Source organism: Desmodus rotundus, chromosome 13 (genome assembly GCF_022682495.2).
Source record: "Desmodus rotundus isolate HL8 chromosome 13, HLdesRot8A.1, whole genome shotgun sequence".
Classification (NCBI taxonomy): domain Eukaryota; kingdom Metazoa; phylum Chordata; class Mammalia; order Chiroptera; family Phyllostomidae; genus Desmodus; species Desmodus rotundus.
Genome location: NC_071399.1, coordinates 16,597,976 through 16,620,176, shown reverse-complemented (window position 1 = coordinate 16,620,176; position 22,201 = coordinate 16,597,976).

The following is a 22,201-nucleotide window of genomic DNA, read 5'->3' as shown; positions in this document are numbered from 1 at the left end:
CACGGTATAAAATACCATTTGATTTTTTAAATAAAAATAGTGTTTTAATAGACCCTTTTACACGTTAATTCGCACCTCTTATAGATTTACCCTCCTAGCAACAGGTATATCCACACTAGACTTATTCCCTGAACTACTCCCTCACCCCACGCCGCCCCACCCACGCTTCTTTGTTGTTGCTCCTGGATTCCTCCCAGACAGCACTGAGAAGTCCTGTTCAATTCAATATTTACATTTTAAATCAGAGCGCTAACTAGAAGAGGAGAAGGCCTGAAGGCAACAGATCTCTGAGCAGAGGAGTGAAGAACCTCAGGTAAACAGAGTTTGGGAGAAAGGCCTCCCAGGGGACTAGAAGTTACAGTAGTTCACAAGACACTCCCCACGGAGGGAGATGGTTTGCACTGAAAATAGCCACTGTAGTGAAGTGTCGTGAAGACAGAGGCTGCCTCCACTAATACGTCGTTATTTTGGGAGGCTGTCTGGGTATCTCTACCTTCCTGGGCCCTGGGGTCAGCACCACCAGCTGGTGGAAACATGGGTGTCTACAGCACTAAGCAGGTTTAACTTATTCAAGGAGTCTCCTGTTGGAGGCAACTAAAAGAAAGTGTTTCAAACATCTTGTTAAGTTGGAAGCTCTGCTTAGTGTAAAGCCTGACAAGAGAAGGGCTGAGATACAAAATAACTGATAACAACTTCTAACAATAGAAAATTATAATAAACTTGGTTAACAAAGCTTGTATTCTTTTTTTAAGCCTCACCCAAGGACATGCTTATTGATTTTTAGGGAGGGAGAGGGAAAGGGAGAGGGAGAGAAACATCAGTGTGATCGCCTGCTTCCTGCACATGCTCCAACAGGGAGCCAAACCCACTACCCAGGCACGTGCCCTGACCGGGAACCGAACCCAAGACCCTTCAGTCTACAGGACAATGCTGCAAACAACTGAGCCACACCAGCCAGGGCAAAGCTTGAAGTCTTAATATGCCTTAATATCAGCTTCAAATGAATATTGTGCTTATGACAATATAAATTGTATAACAAATGATATACTTATCCATATATTTTAGTAGCAATTCTGAGCCCATGAGACATGCTGCACTTTTGATTTTTGCTGAACTTTTTTTATACTTGGACAAAATTCATTCAGGTACCAGGTTCTCTCACATTTAACATCAGCTAACTTCCCCCTTTCGTCTGATTGTAGAAAAGTCCCTGAAAGTCCATTTGGCTGTTTTTGTTCACTCTAAAATTGGTGAAAATATTTCCTTTTTTGTCAGGAAGGAAAAGCAGATTCATTTTTACACTCATAACTAAAAATGGCTTTGTTTTGAGTAACTCTGGCATGTACTAAATTTGGTCACGGGTGGGGGATAAGACCTTATGTAAAGACAACAGATTTGAGTATCCATACCTGTGAATGTTTTAAACATTTCTTTCTGCACAGACCTGATGCAGTCTGCTACTTTTATGGAAGTACGTTACCATCCCTTCACCTGCATTCTTTGTAAACATGACTCAGTGATGACGTGCTTCTGTAAACAACACTCTCTGAAAAGTATGTTACCTGAGTCAACATGAATTTTTAAAAGTACTTAGGTTCTAGGAAGGACGCAGTGATCCTTCCTGATACGAATTTATTAAACTAGGTTATACATGTTCACAGTACTTTTAGCTAATGGAGAAGAAAAGAAAGGGCCACCTAAATAAAAAACTTCAATTAGAGATTCATTATTAAGAGATAATGGGCGTAATATTCAGAAGCTGGAACGGATGACTACCACGCTGCTGGCAGATACGGGGCTTCTGGTTGGCGAGCACTGGCGACATCACCTGAGAACTTGTGATCACGCCAACATGGCTTCCAGGAGAGCGGAGGGTGAGGTGCCCGTGCCTTCCCAGGACTGGGACTCGCTGTCTGAGTCTGTTTACTTCGCTACTGCCTGACCTTGGTGGGAAACATAGAGTCACATGGTGATGAAGGCAGGTCAGCTTTCCAGTGGGAAGAGCTTCCTTCTGCAGGGGCCCAGGCGGTTGGACTGCACGCAGGCCCAGCCCGGGCCTACCTCGCTCCCGCTCGGGAAGACCAGAGTGCACTGAAGAGAAGCCCAGGAGCAGGGTTCCCCCAAGATGTCCGGAAGAGACCTTGAGACACCTCGGACACAAGAGTGCTTCCTCTCTCATAGAACTGATGGAGGTGTCACAACCTCATTAGGGAACTAGGTTCATTCGCAGATATTTTTTTTGAGCAAATGCTGCCTGGTGGCAAACGCAGCCATTGGCTATATGCCACACCACACCCCAGAACTGCACCTTCCGATCGTGTGCGCCTTTTTAAAATCCAATTTTACCATGAACTTGTAGCCCGTTATAAAATTCCCAGAGTTAAAAAAAATTGTTTAAACCAAAGTGGATATTAGGTTAATTCTCCCATAGCCTATCTTAGTTTAAGATAAGGTATGTATTAGGTCTATTATATTTTATGGTGTGGAGTTTTAATCTGTCAGCCTCAGCTATCAATACAATATTGAATCCTAGCACTTTCTAAGACTAGAAGGAAATTCACATGGATTAAAGCTCTCTCCTGGGCATTCGACTTCTGCTGGGCGGTTTAATTCTCACAAAGCCCCTCTGTCAGGCATCCTCATTTTACTGAGAGTCAGAGAAGGAAACTGAGCTCACGGAAGCTCCCACAGATGGTGAGTGGGTGAGTGGACGCCTGTGTGGCCCCCTCCGTAATGCCAGCAGTCCCTAATGACATGGGGTCCGTTATGAACCTGATAAACTGATTCTCCATGTCTTTATTTGGAGGCTGACAAAACTATTAAATGGACAGGGCTAATACACTCCATAGCCGGTCCCTTCCCACCCCACCCCCCCCACCCCCCCGCAAACCCCAGGAGAGCTCTGCAGGCCCACGCAGGGCCAACAACCCACTCAGGTTGTTTTATTAACCATGGAGCCTGCTACCTGCCTGTGGAGCGCACATAGCTCCCTCGGAGGTCAAGAGGAGATCATGAGGAGTTTTGTTCAATGTGTTGCAAATCATGATGCCACAGTACACAAACTTCCACTATTTCTTAAAAACTAATCTTTAAAAAAATCTTTAAGGAGTGATGGCCAGGTACTCAGTTGGTTAGAGCATCGTCCCGATACGCCACAGTTGCCAGGTTGATCCCCTGTCAGGGCACATAGAAGAATCAACCGATGAATGGAGAACTAAGGGAGACAACAAATCGATGTTCCTCCCTCCCTTCCTCTCTTTCTAAAATCATCAATCCATAAATAAATACTTCAAAGAAACTTTTTAAAAAACCTTTAAAGATAACAAAGTTAGTTCGACCGTACCTTGTCTTAATGCTTACATACCATCTGTTATTTTTCAATTTGGGGGTTTTGCTGGAGATCAGATCAAATTCTGGTCTACATTCTCTGGAATACATTCCTCTTCCTTTGTTGAATTTTGGCATATTTTGTTGCTACCTGTTTTAATTTTGTAAAAGATTACTGAAAATGGCTCGGATTACATGCTTATGGTACCATGGGGTGTACTGTGTTTCACGTTGCTTTGAAGTTAAAATGGCACAGATTTTACATTTAAAAGTGTCTCTGCTCTTCCTGGTTCCCATACAAAGAAATCTTTCTCTTGTAATACTGTTTTAATGCCCAGTTTTTACCGGGTTCACTGTTATCTATAAACAGAATCAGGGTACTTTCCTCCTCAGTCTTTTTCATTGGAGTGAGGCAGAACTGAAATGGGTGTTAATTATAGCTCCATGGGCTATGCTTTTGCTTGGTCTTCCACAAGACCCCAGAAGTTGAGACAAGTTTGAGCTCAAGGTCAGACTTAGAGTTCTAATATTTAATCTAAAGTGTGTCTGGGTGATTTTTCTTCAAGCTTTCTTGTCATGTAAGTGCGTTATAAAAAGCAAGTGAAATGAAACAGCGAAGGGCTGGTGTTTTGAATTTCAAATTTCTGAGGGTTAAGTGAGTCTGCAGACTGTTCGGCAGGGCTGCCCAGCCTGGAGCTGCCCCCCAGGGACCTGCTGGCCCAGCTGGATTCACTTAAGGCGCTGTCACCACTTATCTGCTTCCTCACTTCAGCGCCACTCTTCCCCACATTCCTGACGGCACTTAGCTCTACCTAATGGACAGAATGTGATTCCCAGATGATACTGCGTCGTAAATCCCACCTACCTACCATCCATTAACGTCTGCCGTAGGCATGGAACCTACAACGTGCTCATTCCAACATCTTACACTTTGAGATAAAGCAGGTACCCTTGCTGGGAATTTTAACAACGTTAGAACAAATCCACAGTTGTCTTTGTGATGTCCATGTATGGATTGCAGTAACCCTGCTGAGCTAAGAGGGCTCACCCTTGGCAGGACGAGTGAGTGGCTCGTCTATAGATGTGAAGTCTTCTTACCTGTGTGTCGTCTGTCACAGTTGCCAAGGAGCCTTGACCAGCAGAGAAGGGTGGATGTGCTACGCTGAATGGAGTACCAATCGCCCCAGCAGAGGAAGGCTCTTCTTAGAGTCCCGTGTCTGTTTGCTCAGTGTCATGAGCACCCAAAATGAGCAGAGCTCTGCTCCAGGCTCTTAGAGGGCATTTTAAATACATGGAATGGGCTCCAGGGGCATCTGGTGGTGTAGGAGATTTTAGTGTCATGCTCTGTGTTTGGCAGAGTGGTGTTTGTGTCTTCCTCCTCTTCCCGTGGCACCCTCTCTCCTCAGTCTTCGCGTCTTGGGCTAGACAGCATTCCCCTGAGGGGCCCGCCTGAGCCCCTGAACTGAAGTCCTCACCCCTCCCGCCCCTCCATCACGGCACCTTGCTTATTGACCTCAGGCACAGATCACAGGGTACAAGTGAAGTTCGTTTGCCTGCGTGTGTGCTTCCTGTTTCATACACTTGTTTTCATCCCACAAGCTCAGGGCCCCTCCAGCTCTTTTCTTTCTACTGCATCCCCAACGCACAGCACATAGTGCCTAGTTGGTACTTAGTAGGTTCTTGGTAAATACTGTTAATTAGTGAATCAGTCATTAGTGTTAGCACTACTTAAATTCAAAGATGAGAGCCCTCATTTTTTAAAACTTTCTATTCATTTGTTATAAAGTGGCATATATTTTATGACAAAAATTTTATTGGTCATACTTTTAGACTTGTTTGGGAAAAGTTGCTCAAGCTTCAACTCTAGTATCTGTCATGAGACCTCCATGTTCTTCAGGGATGGTGGTAGGTACTGGCTGTCCCTTAACTCCCGACGTGTTTGGTCCTGTTCCAGCCTGTCCGATGCATCAGACTTACCTCTCAGGGGGCAGGAGCTTTGGTCTCCAGGGTGAGCGTTCACAGTGAGGGTGTGTGGGGAGGGGGAGGGGGCAAAATGATCCGAGAGTTTGGGAAGAAAACATGAGAACTTCTTACATACTTCTACCTACAGATAAGAAAAAATAAACTTTATAAATCTTTAAGTATGTTTTGACAGTAGTTCACATATAAACTTGTACATTAACATACATACATTGGGAGCACATGTTCAAATTTTTTTTACCAACAGGGGTTCACAATTTAAAAAGTGCGGAAGCCACTAGACTAGAACATCCTGTTAATGTAAGATTTTTGCAGGCAAGGATCATGGCTAATACTTTTTTGCATTCCTCAGTGGGCCTGGTATAGTGATTCAAAGGTACAAACAGGTGATTGATAGTTATTTGCTTGATTAATGAGGTCAAAGATCATAGGTGCTGCTTCATTCAGGACAATGAACTTTTCACTGAAAAACATGAATTCAACAGGTTGTATGGCTGGGTTGCCTGCAGTTCACCACAACATCACTTTATAAACACGTATGATCAGTCTGAGGAAAACTACTCACAGCGGAAGTCCATTGACAGTGGGCCAGTAGAATTATCTTGTATATGAAGGGCAGAATATTTCATCTTCACCATAAGCTTTCCCAGGGCTTCCTGAATCAGAGAAATGCTGTCTGCTCCCTGGCTGAAGCATAAACCCACGTAAGTTGGCATAAGTAACCTTGGAGGGTCACAGAAATAGCCTATTTGTTTGCGATAGGACCTTATACACTTGGCTTACATACTCTTGGTCGTGTGGAACTCACTGCCTCTTTTGAATGACTCTGCTCCTCATATTGACTTGAAGTCTGCTCTTTCATAACTTCTGTCCACAGCTCTTGGTGCTTCCTTCCCAACCCCCAAACAAGTCCAACCCTCCACCACATGAGTGCTTCCCAAGCGCTAAAGGAGAGCTTCTGGGTCTCTGATAGGTTTTTCTGCTGCAGGGGAGACATCCTTAAGCTTTTCAAGCTTTTTAAACATGCCCTCGTGTTTAGTCACATTGCATCCTAGTTAAACAAACTGAGAAAGGAGGTCCAATTGGTCAGTCTTGTGTGGAGTGTATGTAATTATCAGGACTGGGCCCAGCGAGGGCCGGCCAGGCCTCCCCGTTCGCTCTGAACACTGAGTCTCCATCGGTGGATGAGCATGGAGCTGGCTCTCCTTGCAATGTGCTACAGTGCAGACGCACACTGAGCTTGTAGATTAGGAAATCCCCTCTCTCCTCACCATAAACAAAAGGGAATAATGGATCTTTTTTCCACTTTCTTTCCCCAAACCAAAATTTAGAATTTTCATGGCGCTGTGGGCTGTGGAAGGGGGAAATGCTATAAATATAGAGCACCAGCTATTTGCAGCCCTCGGCTCACTCCCGATCCTTATCAATAAGCAGTCAGACTGATTTGTCTGTAGCCGGCCCAGACATTCTTGCTTTGCATTCTTCTCTTTTCTCTTAACATTATCCTACATGTACATTTTGAAGTATCAACAGAATCTGTAAACTTAATTCCTTTTAATAGCAACATAACATTCCATTGTCTTAATGTTCCACGGTTTACATAACCTTTTCCCAATTTGGGCATTGGGTCACATCCCATTTTTCCACTGTTATGAATGATGTTACCATAAACATCTTTGTGCTATTTGCTTTCTTTTCTCTTTTGCATGTTTCCTTGGGGTATATTCCAAAAGTGGGATGATTGGGTCAAAGCGTGTGAACACTTTTATTACTCTTTTTATATGTTGCCAGACTGATCTCCAGGGGGGTGAATACTTTTTGAAAGTGCCAAATAAGACAATGGGGCCTGGAGAAATGGTGGCTTAACTGGAAAAGTTTGGCTTGCGTGGTGCATCAGATTCCCTCCAGTTGTCTACTCCCAGCTCCAGTGACCAAAAAGTGTGTGTGTGTGTGTGGGGGGGAATGCTTAAGAAGAACCAGTGAACCACCACCCTCAGTAAACCCTTCTGCTTCACCCAGAGGTGCATCTTGCTTCCTTTCTATGAGAGGATTTTTGTCTCTTGAAAGGAGGCTGCACAGTCTCACCTGAGTTGTAACCCCAGTTTTGCCACCCCCTTGCTGGGTGCCCTTAGACAAGTCACCTAACCTCTCTGAGCCTGATTCCTTCCCCAGCTGTACATGAGGTTAAATTAGAGTCCTTCTCAGAGGGTTTTGAGAAGATATTTTTAAAGTGCTGGGATTCTGTTATTTCCTATGACCCACTAGGTGGGAGGGGACCATGTGTTTCTTCCTTCTCCCTTGTACTGCCAGGGTCCAGCTCTGTGCTTGACCCGTGGCTGAGGGCAGTATAAGTCTATTGTGGGATGCATGGGTGGTTTTTATCCATGATCTTGCTTTACAGTGTTTAGGAGTTGGAAAAAATAATAGAAGTTTATGAAATATAATTTATCTTTAACATGAATAAAAGCCTTCACTTGACTGTTTGTGGGATGTGCCAGGCTTGAGGCCTGTGCTTTGGTTTACTCACCAAGTCTAATTGTTGCTGCAGGAAGAGCATCTCCGGTTTTCCAACACCCCCAGAGGTGTAAGAGTTTAAAGACAAGATGTGCTGGACGGTTTAGGAGAGAGGTCCGAGAAGGCTCTTTGTCTCAGAGGAAGGGACTTGCAGGGAAGGCCCTGGCCAGAGACCCGGTCTCTAGGGATGTTTGCAGTACCCCCACAGTCTCTGAGAGGAGTTGGGAGGATGTGTTCAAGACCTGCCTAGCATCCCTCCAGTCTCCTTCCTGCTACTAGAGAAGGAGCCAGAGAGGCAAAAGGATGCTTGTGTAGGTGGCCCACTTACACTGGATAGAGATTTCCTCCATTTGCTGCAATCTCTGGTGTTCTCAGTTAATGATGGTTACAAATTCTTGCTGTTTCTCCGATTGAGATGTGAAGTCTGATGCCCCTCCCCCTGGAGCTGGGCTGACATGCTGGGCTCTCTTTTTTTAAGATTTTGGTTTTTTATTTTTTAGACAAGGGAGAGAGAAAGAGAGGGAGAGAAACATCAATGTGTTGCCTCTCATGTGCCCCCTACTGGGGTCCTGGTCTGCAAACCAGGCATGAGCCCTGAATGGGAATTGAATCAATGATCTTTGGTCCACAGGCTGGCACTCAATCCTCTGAGCCACACCAGCCAGGGCCATTCTGGAGCTTCTGAGGTGAGGACATAAGCTTTGCCCTTGCCACTTGAGTCTCTTAGTCCACTCCATTTTCTTTGAACCACCATGTAAGAAGTCGACTACCCTGAGACTTACTTCCAAGCTGTAGAGGTCACATGAACATTCTCTGATCCTCAGTTCTGGACAAGCTCACCAGAGCTCTGAACATGTGAGTGGAGGCACGCTGGACCTTCCAGATGAGGCCTCTGCCAGCTGACCACCATTGGGCTGACCTCTCTCGATACCACGTGGGGCAGAAAAACTGTCCTGTTGAACTCTCCTGAATTCCTGACCCACAAAGTCATCAGATGGAATGTTGTTTTAACCCGCCGAGTTCTGGAGCCATTTATTACACAGCAACAGATAAGGGAGCGCCAGGGCAGCTGGGCTGTGCTGAGCCTCTGCTCTGCCTCATGCAGACCACTCAGCCCTACTCAGCGGAACCAGCACTAGGATTTGCGACCTCACTACTCACTGCTGGGACTAAGTATCAGAGGCCGGGCAGAAGTCATTGACGTCAGTCTTTCTACTCGACAGAATTCCTCAAATGTATTTTTGGACTACAATCTGCTATTTATGACCCCTTGTTGAATTTTACAGGCAGATAGGGAAGGAAGAGTTGGCAGTGTTCCAGAATCCCAGCTAGATGAAAATTTTCGGTTGTTTTTAAAGAGGAAATGACAAGGCAAAAATCTGCAGAGCTCTTCCCGTTAATCTAGCGCCCCCGCCAGTGATGTGTAGGGTGACTCTGTTCTGTGGCAGCCCCACTCTGAAAGTCTCCAACTCTGAATGAGGACCCAGTTAGAGCACCCAGATATTTAGGGCAATCAGTTCGCCTTCTTGACTACTCTCATCCCTCTTCAGGTAACCCAGGGGATTTTGTTTAACTTTATTTTATTTGAATTTATTTAAAAACTTCAGAAGGTTAAAAATGTATCTCCCCTTGCTGATGTGTCCATGTATCTATCAGAGGATGACTGTTCGCAGGGCCCAGACATTTGGAGAATCCCAAACAAGGAAATAATTGGCAGTTCAGTTTAGAGACTCTCCATGTCATGTCAATTATTAACAAAGAAATTAATCATTAAGGGCATTAACAGAACTGGACAGTCTCTCTTGTCGGGCGACATTGTTCCTTACACAATGGAGCTGGTTTAACTTCTGGCCTTCCATCACTTACCTAGCAGCCTTGTCTCTCTCTGTGCTATGTATTTTTAAATCAACTCTTTGATTTCTATTTATTTCCATGGATTTCTTAGTGACGCTAGAGACATCAAAAGTAATGTGCTACCTTGACCTTCAACTCTTCCAGGTTATCAAAGGTCAATGCTTCTATATTGATTCATTTCTTCGTCTTCATTTATTTTTTTCACCCATGCAATTATTTACTTACTCAATAAGCATTAAATGTGCCAGATACTGCACTAGGCATCTGGGATGAAAGTTGAAGAACATGGGACTCTGATTTACAGGGGCTCACTGTACCTAGTAGGTGCTCAATAAATAGTTGCTGGATAAGTGACCTTTCTCTGAGAGGACAGGCTGGGAACTCTTGTGTGGGAAACGGAAGCTCAGAGTAAGCCACGAGCACAAAGCTGGACAATAACGAGGCAAGAAGGAACCAAGGGGTGTCTCACCGTACATCCTGACCACATCACTGTAGTCCTTTTCCCTCCTGCTCTGTCCTTACTGGTTCTCCCACTGCGTTAGCTACATATCGACTCAAAGTCCGAAGCTTCAGAGGTTTGTACTAACAAAGTCCTCTCCTGGATTCCACTGCACTATGTCTCCTTACTTCCAGGCAATGCTTACTGGAGGATCCTGTTGCCAATTACAGAGCATTCTTTATTATTCTGTCATGGAAAAGCAACTGAACAAAATGAGAACAAAAGATAGCTCAGGAGGAACTTTAGCCCACAAAAGATGCCAAAGCCCCTCTCAGAGGGCAAGATGAGGCCAGTGCTTTTCTTTGTGGCTAGTGAGTTGCTGGCACAGAAAGCTTGTTCACGGGACTGCTGTGTAAGGAACCTACCGCTCCTGAAGCCCAGGGCATGATGGCACTGTGGGAAGACCTTGGAGGCCTGGGAACTGAAGGACAGTCTGAGCATAGCTGATTCCGTAGGACTGAGGGCATTGCCATTAACTCTACTCCTCACCCAATGTCCTAATTCAACATTGCCTAATCCTTTAAAGCCCTTTCTTCTATTCTGAGCATAGACATGGCCAGTCAAGGCCAGGCTTCCAGAAGACAGGGGAATCCTTGACCCAAACCCAGGCAAATAGAATGAAGTAATAACTGAAGCAACTCCCAGAGGCATTCTTTAAAGGGTTTACATGTCAAACATTTATCCTGACTCACTTCAAACTATGGATCAGCTGCCGAGGAAGCAGGACGTTATACACTGCTCAAAGGTGGCAGATGAGAAAACCCCGAGTTTCAGAAGAGAGCCAGAAGGCCCTATCTAGCAGACCTGCTGGACGCTCAGCAGGGTGAGGGGGGTCGACTGTGGTGTCTAGTTTATGCTGACTCTGAACCTTGGCTTGCCCTTTGCCTATATCCTTGGCTCCTTTCATAAGAAGCAATGAAACTTCCCTCCACCTCAGGTTCCTGGTCCTCCCTCTGTACAGACAGCTGAGTGTTAGGACAGCCAACACATCCCTGGCCCAGGCTATGCTGATAATGGCCTGGTCTCTCACCTGATAACTGAATCTCCTTCTGCCATCTCTCTTGCTGGTTACAACTGCCAGGTCTCAAGGGCCCCCTCTCACCCTGCTCTCCACCTGCCATCGGTGCCCCATCACAGCTCTCCCCACAGTACACAAACAGCATCTTGCTGCAGTGATACTGTGAATCAGCACAAACTACTCTGAACCACCTTCATTAAAAAAGATCGGACTTATGGAGTGAAAAGACCTTGTGCCTAGAAAAAAAGTCATGCTTTAGTGAGGAAAAAAGCAGGACATAAAATTGAATAACATAGACTTAAGAAGTATTTAGAGGAAGTGACAATCCTTAATGTGTACGTGTCTAACAACAGAGCATCAAAATACGTGAAGCAAGATGGATAGAACTGCCAGGAGATGAGTCCACTGCTACAGCCGGAGACTTCAGCCCCCCTCTATCAGAAATGGGCCGGTCCATCAGGCAGAAAACCAGTGAGGATACAGCTGCACTCAACAGCACCATCAATCAAGTGGCTGTAATTGGCACCTAGAGATTACTTCACCCAACAGCAGGGGCATACACATTCTTCTCAAGCTAACACAGAACATTCACCAAGGTGCACCACATTCTGTGCCATGAAACACAACTTAACAAATGTAAAAGAATAGAAATCATACAATGTCTGCTCTCAGACCAGTGGAACTAAACTAGAAATCAGGAACAGAAAGACAGCTGGGAATCCTAAAATACTTGACTATTAAGGAGTGTATATCAAAATACCTGGAAATACTTGAATATTAAGCAATATACATCAAAGTAACACATGGTTCAGAGAAGAAGTCACAAAAAATTTTTAAAACTATTTTGAAGTAAATGAGAATAAAAATACAACTTATCAAATATGTGGAATACAGCCAAAATAGTGCTGAGAGGGAAATGTATAGCCTCGAATGCATATTGATTCACTAGGGAATTCTACCAAACATTTAAGGAAAAAATTGTACCAATTCTCTAAAATTTCTTCCAGAATATTGAAGCAAAGAAAATACTTTTTAACTTATTCTATGATCCCAGCACTACACTAATACCAAAACCAGACAAAGATATTACAGGAAAACTGCAGGCCAATATCGCTTATGAACATAGATGTAAACATCCTCAGTAAAATATTAGCAAATCAAATCCAAAAATGGATAAAAAGAATTGTATACTATAACCAAGGGGGATTTATCTCCAGTACGCAAGGCTCATTCAATGAGCTTTGATGTAATCCATCACATCAACAGGCTAAAGGGGGAGGGGGAAAATCACAAGATTTCATTGATAAATGCAGAAAAAGCATTTGACAAAAGCCAACAGTCATTCATGATAAAAAGTAAACACTTTCATAAATAGGAGTAGAGGGAGAATTTTCTCAACTTGGTAAGAGTATCTACAGAAAAACCTATAGCTAACCTAATCAATGGTGAGAAACGACATGCTTTCTCACTAAGACCAGAAACAAGGCAAGTATATTCGCTCCCACTACTCCTTCTCAATATCACACTGCAAGTCATAGCTAATGCAATGAGACCAAAAAAAAAAAGGATAAAAAATGTATACAGATTGGGAAGAGATAAATAAAATTGTCTGTTTGCAGATGACATGGTTGTCTATGTAGAAAAATCCTAAAATATTGACCAAAAACACTCCTGGAGCTAATGGATAATTATAGCAAGTTTGCAGGATGCAAGTTTAATATATAAAAGTCAATTATTTTCCTATATACCAGTAACAGACAAGTTGAATTTGAAATTAAAAGCAAAATACTATTTAAATGAGCACTCCATAATGAAATCCTTACAAATAGGAATGCTAACAAAATAGGAATAGGATCTCTGTGAGGAAAATCACAAAAAGCTAGTGCAAGAAATCAAAGTACTGAAAAATGGAGAAATAGTCCATATTCATGGATAGAAAGACTTACTATAGTCAAAATGTCACTTCTTCCCAAGTTGGATATAGGTTCAATGCAATCCCAATCAAAATCCCGGCAAGTTATTTTGTGGATATAAAACGATTCTAAAGTTCATATGGGGAGGCAAAAGATCGAGAATAGCCACACAATATTGAAAGAGAAGAACAAAACTGAAGGACTGACACTACCTGACTTCAAGACAGTAATTAAGACAGTATGGTATTGGTGAAGGGTAGACATTTAGATCAATAGAACAAAATAGAGGGCCCAGAAACAAACCCACAGAAGCATAGCCAGCTGATCTTTGACAAAGAGCAAAGGCCACGCAATGGAGAAAATACAGTCTTTTCAACAAATGCTGCTGCAACAACTGAACATTTACATGGAAAAAATGAATCTAGACACAGACCTTATACACACAAATTACTCAAAATGAAGCATAAACCTAAATGTCAATGCAAAACTATAAAAATCCCAGAAAATGACAGAGGAGAAAATTTAGATGACCTTGGTTATGGCAATGACTTTTGAAATATAACACCAAAGGCATGATCCATGGAAGAAATAATTGACAAGCTGGACTTCATTAAAATTAAAAACTTCTGCTCTGCAAAAGACTCTGGTAAGAGAATGAGAAGACAAGCCACAGAATGGTATAAAATATTTGCCCAAGACATCTGATAAAAAAAAAAAGAGTTACCCAGAATATACAACGAACACTTGAAACTCAACAAGAAGAAAGTAAACAACCCATTTAAAATATGGGCAAAATATCTGAACAGACACCTCACCAAAGAATATATACAGATGGAAAATGAGCATATGAAAAGATGCTAAACATCATGTGTGATTAGGGAATGTCAAATTAAAAAATAATGAGATATCACTACATACTTATTAGAACAACAGATATCCCAAACTCTAACATCACCAAATACTGGTGAGGACGTGGAGCAAGTGGCACTCCCATTCACTGCTGGTGAGAATGCAAAATGGCACAGTCACTTCGGAAGATAGTTCGGCAGTTTCTTACAAAACTAAATGTACTCTTACTAATCTTACTAATCCAGCAATTGTCTCCTAGGTATTTACCCAAATGAGCTGAAAATTTCTGCCCACACAAAACACTGAAAATGGATGTTTATAACAGCTTGACTCATAATTGCCAAAACTAGAAGCAACCAAGATGCCCTTCAGTTAATGAATGGATAAACTAATCCATCCAGCAATGGAATATTATGCAGCACTAAAAAGAAATAAGCTACCAAGCCATGAAAAGACATGGAGGAGCCTTAAATGCACATTGCTAAATGAAAGAAATTAATCTGAGAAGGTTACACAATGTGTGATTCCAACATATGACATGCTGGGAAAGGCAAGACTGTGGAGACAGTAAGAAGCTCAGGGGTTGGGGGAGGAAGGGGTCAAAAGGGGGAGCAGAGAGGAGTTTCAGAGTGGTGGAGCTATTCTGTATGACTCGTAATACCTCTGGAATGTACAATTAGGTATTAGGTACAATACCTAAGGTAAACTGTGGACTTAAGGTGATAATGGTGTCTCAGTGGAGGTTCAAGGGCAGGATCACATATACCACTGCGACACAGGATGTCAATAGTGGGAGAGGCTGTGCATATGTGGGGTTTGAGAGAATGTGGGAACTCTCTGTACCTTCTCAACTTTGCTGTGAACCTAAAACTGCTCTAAAAAGTAAACTCTAAAGCCTATTTTTTTTTATGACTTAGGTGCATTTTATTGGTTTTCTTTCAGAATCCTTCTACAGAAGAGCAAAGTTAAAATCCAAGTCCCTAGAAAGAGAGTGAGGACACTTCCCCTTTCCCCAGAATCCTCCACCATTTTCCCCCATGTGCATGGAGCAACGAGGGCTGGCTACTTTCATCCCCCAACGAACCCCAAAAGGGGAAAGACCTACCACCTAGCAAACCCTGCCCCTCAGCCCCATTCCCCATGGGGTGACCCTGGCTACAGGAGAATGTGGTAAGAACTGTTGGGATGCCGCATAAAGTCTATTTAAAAACAAACAAATGAACAAGCAAACCAACAAACCCCCCTCAAAACATCAAAAGGAGGAGGACATAAAATAGTATAGCAAAACATAAACGCAGACTAAAGAAAAGGACATTAAAATGTTATTAGTGACTATCTCTGGATGGTATAATTATTGTTGTTCTTTTATATTTTATTTTGTCCTTCCAAATTTACTATAAAGAATATGTATTACTTAGATAATAAAAAACAACCATATTTATTTTTAAATAAGAGAAAATTAAAGACCAGGGACCTTGAACTCAAAACTAAAGCTCCACTCCTTACTAGCTATGTGACTCAGCAAGGTACTTAGTATTGTAAACCTGTTTCTGCATCTGTAAATGAAGACGTGTGTGAAGAGAAAACTATTAAGAAATATAAATGTGCAAGGCACCTAGAGGGTGTTCCATGGGGATTCATTTCTGAGCGCTAGGAGATGTTGCCGGCCTTTTGTTCATCCTTCCCCCTTTCCCGTCCAGACATTCACGCTGAAGCAAACAACCAGGCCTGGGGCAACCCACCCCTATGTCCAGCAAGCCCCTTGATTTTGGAGGAGAGAAGGGACTCCCACAAAGGAAGCCGTAGTAACCATTCCTACTTTGAAAACCCCCAGAAAGTGTAAGGCTCTGGAACTGGCTGATTTTTGTTCTTTTGCTCCCTCTGCCATCCCACAAACGTATTTCTGTGTTTTCTGCCCCAGACTGAGGGAGAAGCCAAGGGTACACGTCACCAGAAAATAGCTGCAGGTTCAGGGTCTTATGTGAGGATTTGGATACGGGCTTTTGACAGAAAAGGAGGAGACGGCTGCGGGCATGGGGCAGCAAGGAAATGAGCCCAGAGCCACAAGGAGGACGGGAACAAAGAACTTAGTCTCCCAACAAGCCTGGGCCAAATCAGGAGTTATTGGGGGCATCAGGAGCACATAACAGGCCAGCCCCACTCCAGCAAAGAGTCGGGTATGGAATGTGAAAGGAAAGTAAGCAGAATGTAATGGGGGATCTTGGTTCTTATTCACATTCAGTTTTACTTGAAGCATTCCAAGCACAGTGGGAGCAAAGCCTACTTGGGAAGCTTGTTGTTATCTGAGGCCCGGGCAGGTGGAAGGCATGGGGGAGGCGCCCAGGGTGGCAGTGAGGCTGAGGGCTCAGGAGAGCATTCCAGCCTGGAGATAAGTGAAGGCGGAAGGTCAGTGATGACTCAGAAGAAGTCTGAAGGACCGCTTGTTTCACGCCTGTGAAGATGTGAGAGAAAATAAAATAAAGGACAACTTTCAATGCTATATTGGTCCCAGTGCTGGAATAAATCAGTTGTTGTCAGATTTCCATTAAAGACAAGTCCTCTTACTCTTAACTTTAATGATGGAACAGTTGCTTATTCTTTTTTTACCTCTCTGATTTTCATTGGCAGGATAGGAGTTTAAAAGCCAAGAAAATTTGAATCAAATCTGCCAGTGGTGGTCCTATTACTGGGGCTGACCTTAACAGGAGTGTAGCAACAGATGACGACAAAGGTCTATGGGTACCTTTTATCGATAAACTTGACTCCCTTGTCTTTGTCATCTTACCTGCCTTCAGCCAAATTTCCTATTGTCCCATAGGCCTTCCCTGTGCTTTTTTGGCTACAAGCCATTTCTGGGAGTGGACATGAAGGAGGATGGCACAAATGCACCCTCAGCATCACCCACAAACACTCACTGACCACCTGAGAGTAAGGATAGGTAGGCACACTTTCCTGCTTTCAATGACCTTCCACTGTTCTCCTGGGAAATGTAAGAATCTTCAGCCCTGGCCATGTGGCTCAGGTGATCGGAGCATTGCTCCACACACCGAAAGGTTGCGGGTTTAATTCTCAGTCAGGGCACACACCTAGGTTCCAGGTTCAATCCTCGGTTGGGAAGCATATGGGGGAGGCAATAGATCACTGATGTTTCTCTCTCACACCGATGTGCTCTCTCTCTCGCCCTCTCTCTCTCTCTCAAGTCAATAATCCTTGGGCAAGAATTAAAAAAACATTTGAAGTGGTATCAGGCAGATGGATACCTACATGCCTAAAAGAAGCAAATACATATTCAAATTCTCTTTGAAGAAGGGCACGTTCATCTTAGGCCACAGAGCATATTCACAAATAATTTTGTAAAGACAGTGAGTAGCATATAATTTAAAATATCCAAGCATCAAGAAAACCAATAGAAAAACACATGAGCTTTCAATTATTGAATTAGTACTTGCTAGTTATGAAACATCCATGCTTATAAACGGTGATGGAAGGAGACTTGACTTGGGCTGGTAAACACACAATATAATATACAGATGATGTATTACAGAATTGTACACTGAAACCTATACAATTTTGTTACCTAATTGATTCAATAAAAAAGAAAAAAAACCCATGCTTAGTGTTTAAATGTATTGGAAATATCTGCAGGGAATGGTAAACTATAAAAAGTATCACTGGATTTTAAAATTAACAAAGTTTAAGTTTTAACCAAAATTAAAAACCCAGGGATAAATTAGACACAACTGAAGAATCAGTGAAAGAGCAAAATAAATTTTTCTGAATGCATAACAGAACCAAAAAGATGGGAAATAGGAAACAGGGGCTGGGACATGCAAGATAATATCAAAGAGGAATTCCAGAAGGATGGAGGAAAGAATTGGGCAAAGGCATTATTCAAAGACATAAGAATCAAACATTTTCAAAACTGCTCCCAATACTTATCCAGAGATTCAGGAAATCCATCAAATTCCAAGCAGGGTACGTAAAACATACTTAGATACATCATAGTGAAGCTGCAGAAAATTAAAGATAAAGAGAAAAATCTTAAAAGCAGCCAGGGAAAACAAGAGAGAAGGCTGCCCTTAAAGGAGCAGCAGCTAGACTGACAGCAAACGAAGGAAGCCAGAAAACCAGTGATATATCTTCAGTGTGCTGGAAAAATCACTTGCCAACCCAGAATTGTATATACAGTGAAAAAAAAATTTTTCAAGAATAAGAAAGGACAAAATAAATAAATATTCCAGAGAAATAAAAATTGTTAGTTCATCACTAACCAAAGCTCCTAAAGAAAATATAAAGGATATATTATACTTGAGGCAGAAGAAAACTGATCCTATGGGAACGTTAGAGATATAAAAAGAGTGAAGAGTGAAGAAACTGGCCAATCAAATGAACACAGACAATACAGAGTTGTGATTAATAATATTTGGTTGTGCTTTCATAGTTGAATTAAAATATATGATAAAACAAACTCACAACTAGGTAAGAAGGAATGGAATTTAGGTATTCTGAAGTCTTCATATGGCCTGAGAGAGAGTAAAGCTATTGCTTAACCAAGACTTTTGTAGGTCAGAAATGCAGGTTGGAAATTCTGGAGTAACCACCAAAAGAATAGAATCAGGGTATATAACCTCCAAATTAGTGTGTGTGTTGGGGGAGGAGGTGGGATAATTGAAAACTCTCAGTTAAGCCAAAGGGACACAACAGTATGAGCGTCCAGGACTACTCCATGTCCATCTGCTTTTAGTTGCTGGAGACATGAAGAGAGGAGACTCATGACTCTGCCGTGGGCCGCACCTGCACCACCTGGCTGTCCACAAAGGGCAGAGACCCCTGACTCCCGCTGCGCTAACCAGATTCCCTCCCAGACTAGAAAACATAAATAGAAATGGGCCCCTGAGAACAACAGCCCAGAAGAAATATCCTTGAGCTCTGTGTTCCCCAGAGGTCCCTGAAGGAGGCCTGGCCCCTGCCCCACTGTCCTTCCCAAGACCTAGCTGGTCGGTGAGCTCTGCCACATGCTTCCAATACAGTCTATCACCAGTCCCTTCCCCCGAATCCTCCTTTTTTTCTTTTTTTTTTTTTTTGCCCTTGCTTAATCAGCCTTGATTTCCTTGAAATAAAAGAAATTTAACTGATGCCAAGAATCATTGCAGCTGATGCCAGATGTATCTTCGCTCTCTTACACAAAAATCCAAATGTTTGGCATGGATGGTAAAGTTGTCTTCTTAGCAGCCTTTAACCTGAAATGCAGCTGTATTCTTTAACTACTATCAAATATGCAAGATAAGGATGCCCAAGATGTAGCCCATATGGGAAGGGCCTCCCGTGGGAGGCCTTGGTTCTTGCTTTATACTTACTCAAAGGCCATACTCACCCCTTTGTCATATCCTCCAAAACACATCCAAACCCACACCACACGAAGGAGAAAACTGATGTTTTAATGAAGATTCTTTGGAGTCTGTGAAAGAGGGTTCACATCCCATACATATCATCAAGCAGAAACATAATTCATTACCCTATCAGACAGCTTTTCTGTTCCCACCAAAGAGCCCACCCCTGCAAGTTGCCTCTTCTTTCTTCTTTCTTTCCCCATAACCCAACTGTAAAACTTCTCTTTGTTATTTTAAGAAAGTCGGCTTTTGCCCTTGGCTTGTATACTCTATTCAGCAAAACAAAAACCCCAGTAGTTTGCAGAACAGCATGGTCCTTGGGGTTGAGGATCTTGGTTCCTTTACCATCCTATCTGATGTGTTTTTCCTCAGAAAACTGAGTGTGCCTTGCTGGTGGCAACTCAATAGCACTCTTAGCACCTTGAATAGCGCCTGGCACGGTAGGCTGTTCATAAAGAGTCACTGAATGGATCTTGTACAATTTTGTATAGCTCATAGAGCCTAAAAAAGTGCATCACATACAATATGTGCTTGCCAATTGGTCCTTGAATAGATAGACGGCTGCATCACCACTGTTTAGGGGTCTGTAAGAGGACTGACGGTTGTGGTACCGGACTAGTACTGCAATGGGTTCAAAGTTGGAAGCAATTAAACTAACAATGGGTATACAACAGAATAGAGCATTTATTCAGTTTATCAACTGATTAAACTATGAAGCTTTAGTGCTTCATGCGAAGGGTGTGGGCCATAGGGAAGAGAGCTTGGAGTAGAGAAAAGCAGTCTATGTTTCCTTTTCAAAGATGGTGAAAAAATAGGTAAACCGTGGGAAGGACTTCATTTCTATGGGTATACATCTAAAAACAAAATCACTATCGGCCTAAAAGTAAAATTCAGACAGTGTCCATACAAGCCCAAAATATCTAATTTAAGTGGAATTACCAGATAAAATATAGAATATGTGAAGAAACTTGAATTTCAGATAAACTACAAATAATTTCTTTTAGTGTAAGTTTGTCCTAAGTATTGCATGGGGCATTTTTACACTAAAACAGTAATTATTTATCTCAAAGTCAAATTTCAGTGGGTGTCTTATATTTTTATTTGCTAAATCTGGCAATTCCAAATCAATGGAAATACATATTTGGTTTATTGTCTAGATATTTGACCTTGTATCATCCAAATAAATCAATCTCCTTTTCATATAGATGTTTGGCTATTGTGTAAAGCAGTGATTTTCAGTGTACTGCAAGAATTTTTAAAGCACGCAATGCCTATTTAGTCAGGGGTACTGATCTCTTTTCCCTTAGACTGTTAAATAAAAAAATAGCAACAGCCAACACAATAGCCTTTCTGTGTGAATGAATCAAAATTATACCTATTTTTTTGGTCAGATCGGCAAACATAATTTTTTGGTGTGCTGCAGAATTTTAGTAAGTAGTTTACGTGTGCCATGAGATGAAAAAGGTTGAAACTCACTGGTGTAAAGCATTAAAAGCCCACTTTCTCCTCTCCTTACATCCCTTTGGTCCTTTCTCCCCCTAACCATAAGTGTTCGGTTGAAACAAAAGATTTTTCTTGCTATGCCCCCAACTCTCAAGGACTCAAGGACCAAAGCTTCTGGGTAACTCAGTTATTTTTGACTTTCAGTGAGGTGATACCGATAAAAGGCTTCAAAATGACTCCTCTAGATAGTAAAGATCTCAAAGTGTGAAATGAAAAAGCTCAAAGTGACAGAACCAACTCATCCTTGACATACATTCCCATCTGAGTCACAAGCCCTGGCCATCAGGGACCGCGCCAGGAAAGCCAATCCTAAGGAGTATGTTCAGAATCTTTCACAACAAATAATGACCCATGTGGGTAAAAGAAGTAAAGATGCTCTGAGAATCCACAAAGGCTGGGGTTCAAGGTATAGAATGTTGGTGGAAGTGGAGGAGAGAAAATTGGTCAAAATACACAGAAATCTGTACAACAAAAAGCTATAATTGGGATTGATGCTATTTTTTGTTGTTGGGGGCCAGGTGTATGTACATATTTAATTCATCAACCCATTTTAGTTGGAGACCAGGCCCATCTACATTAGGAGAAAATTTGATTTTAAAGGTCCTTTAAAAAGAACCGATTTTATTCCCTTCAAGTAGACCCAGTGGAACTATTAAAAGTTATACTGTAATGAATAGGTAAGAATAAGGTACACAGTTAACATGACAAAGGACCCCTTAGAGTCCTTTGACCCTAAGCAATGACTAACTTCTCATGGCACTGCTCCATAATTCATATCAAGTAATATAAATTTTAAAAATACATATTTTAAATAAATTTAATGGGTACAAGTGTGCTATACTTCTTGGGGTGCCTGTCTAGCTCAGAAAGATTCCTTTTTTCTAAGAATGGCTTCAGAACTCAGAAGTTATCTCCCAATAGACTAAGTCATTCAATCCCTCCCCTATACTGGCCATAACTGATTGCCCATAGCTGTCACCTGACCCAGGCTGGACCAATCAGAATACCTTTCTAAGCTATTTTTCAAACTGAGACTTGAATCCAAGCCCTCTTTGGAGATGGAAGCCTGGTATGTGAGTCCTGGGAGTGCTCTGTGCCATGTGGAAGGATCTCGACTATTGCAGGAGACTGAATTCCACAGGTAGAGAGAAGCAGAGACATAGAGCATGTGCCCTGTTGAATTCCGGTGCTTAGTTCCATTGTCCCTGAGGCTCAGCTGTTCCTTTCTAATTCCCACTGCTGTGTGAACTGCTGCATGGGTTTATCTGATAAATTCTCTCTCTCTCTCTCTCTTTTTTTTTTTTTTTTGCCTACGATAGCGATGTTCCTGCCATTTGTAATAAAAGTGCCCTGA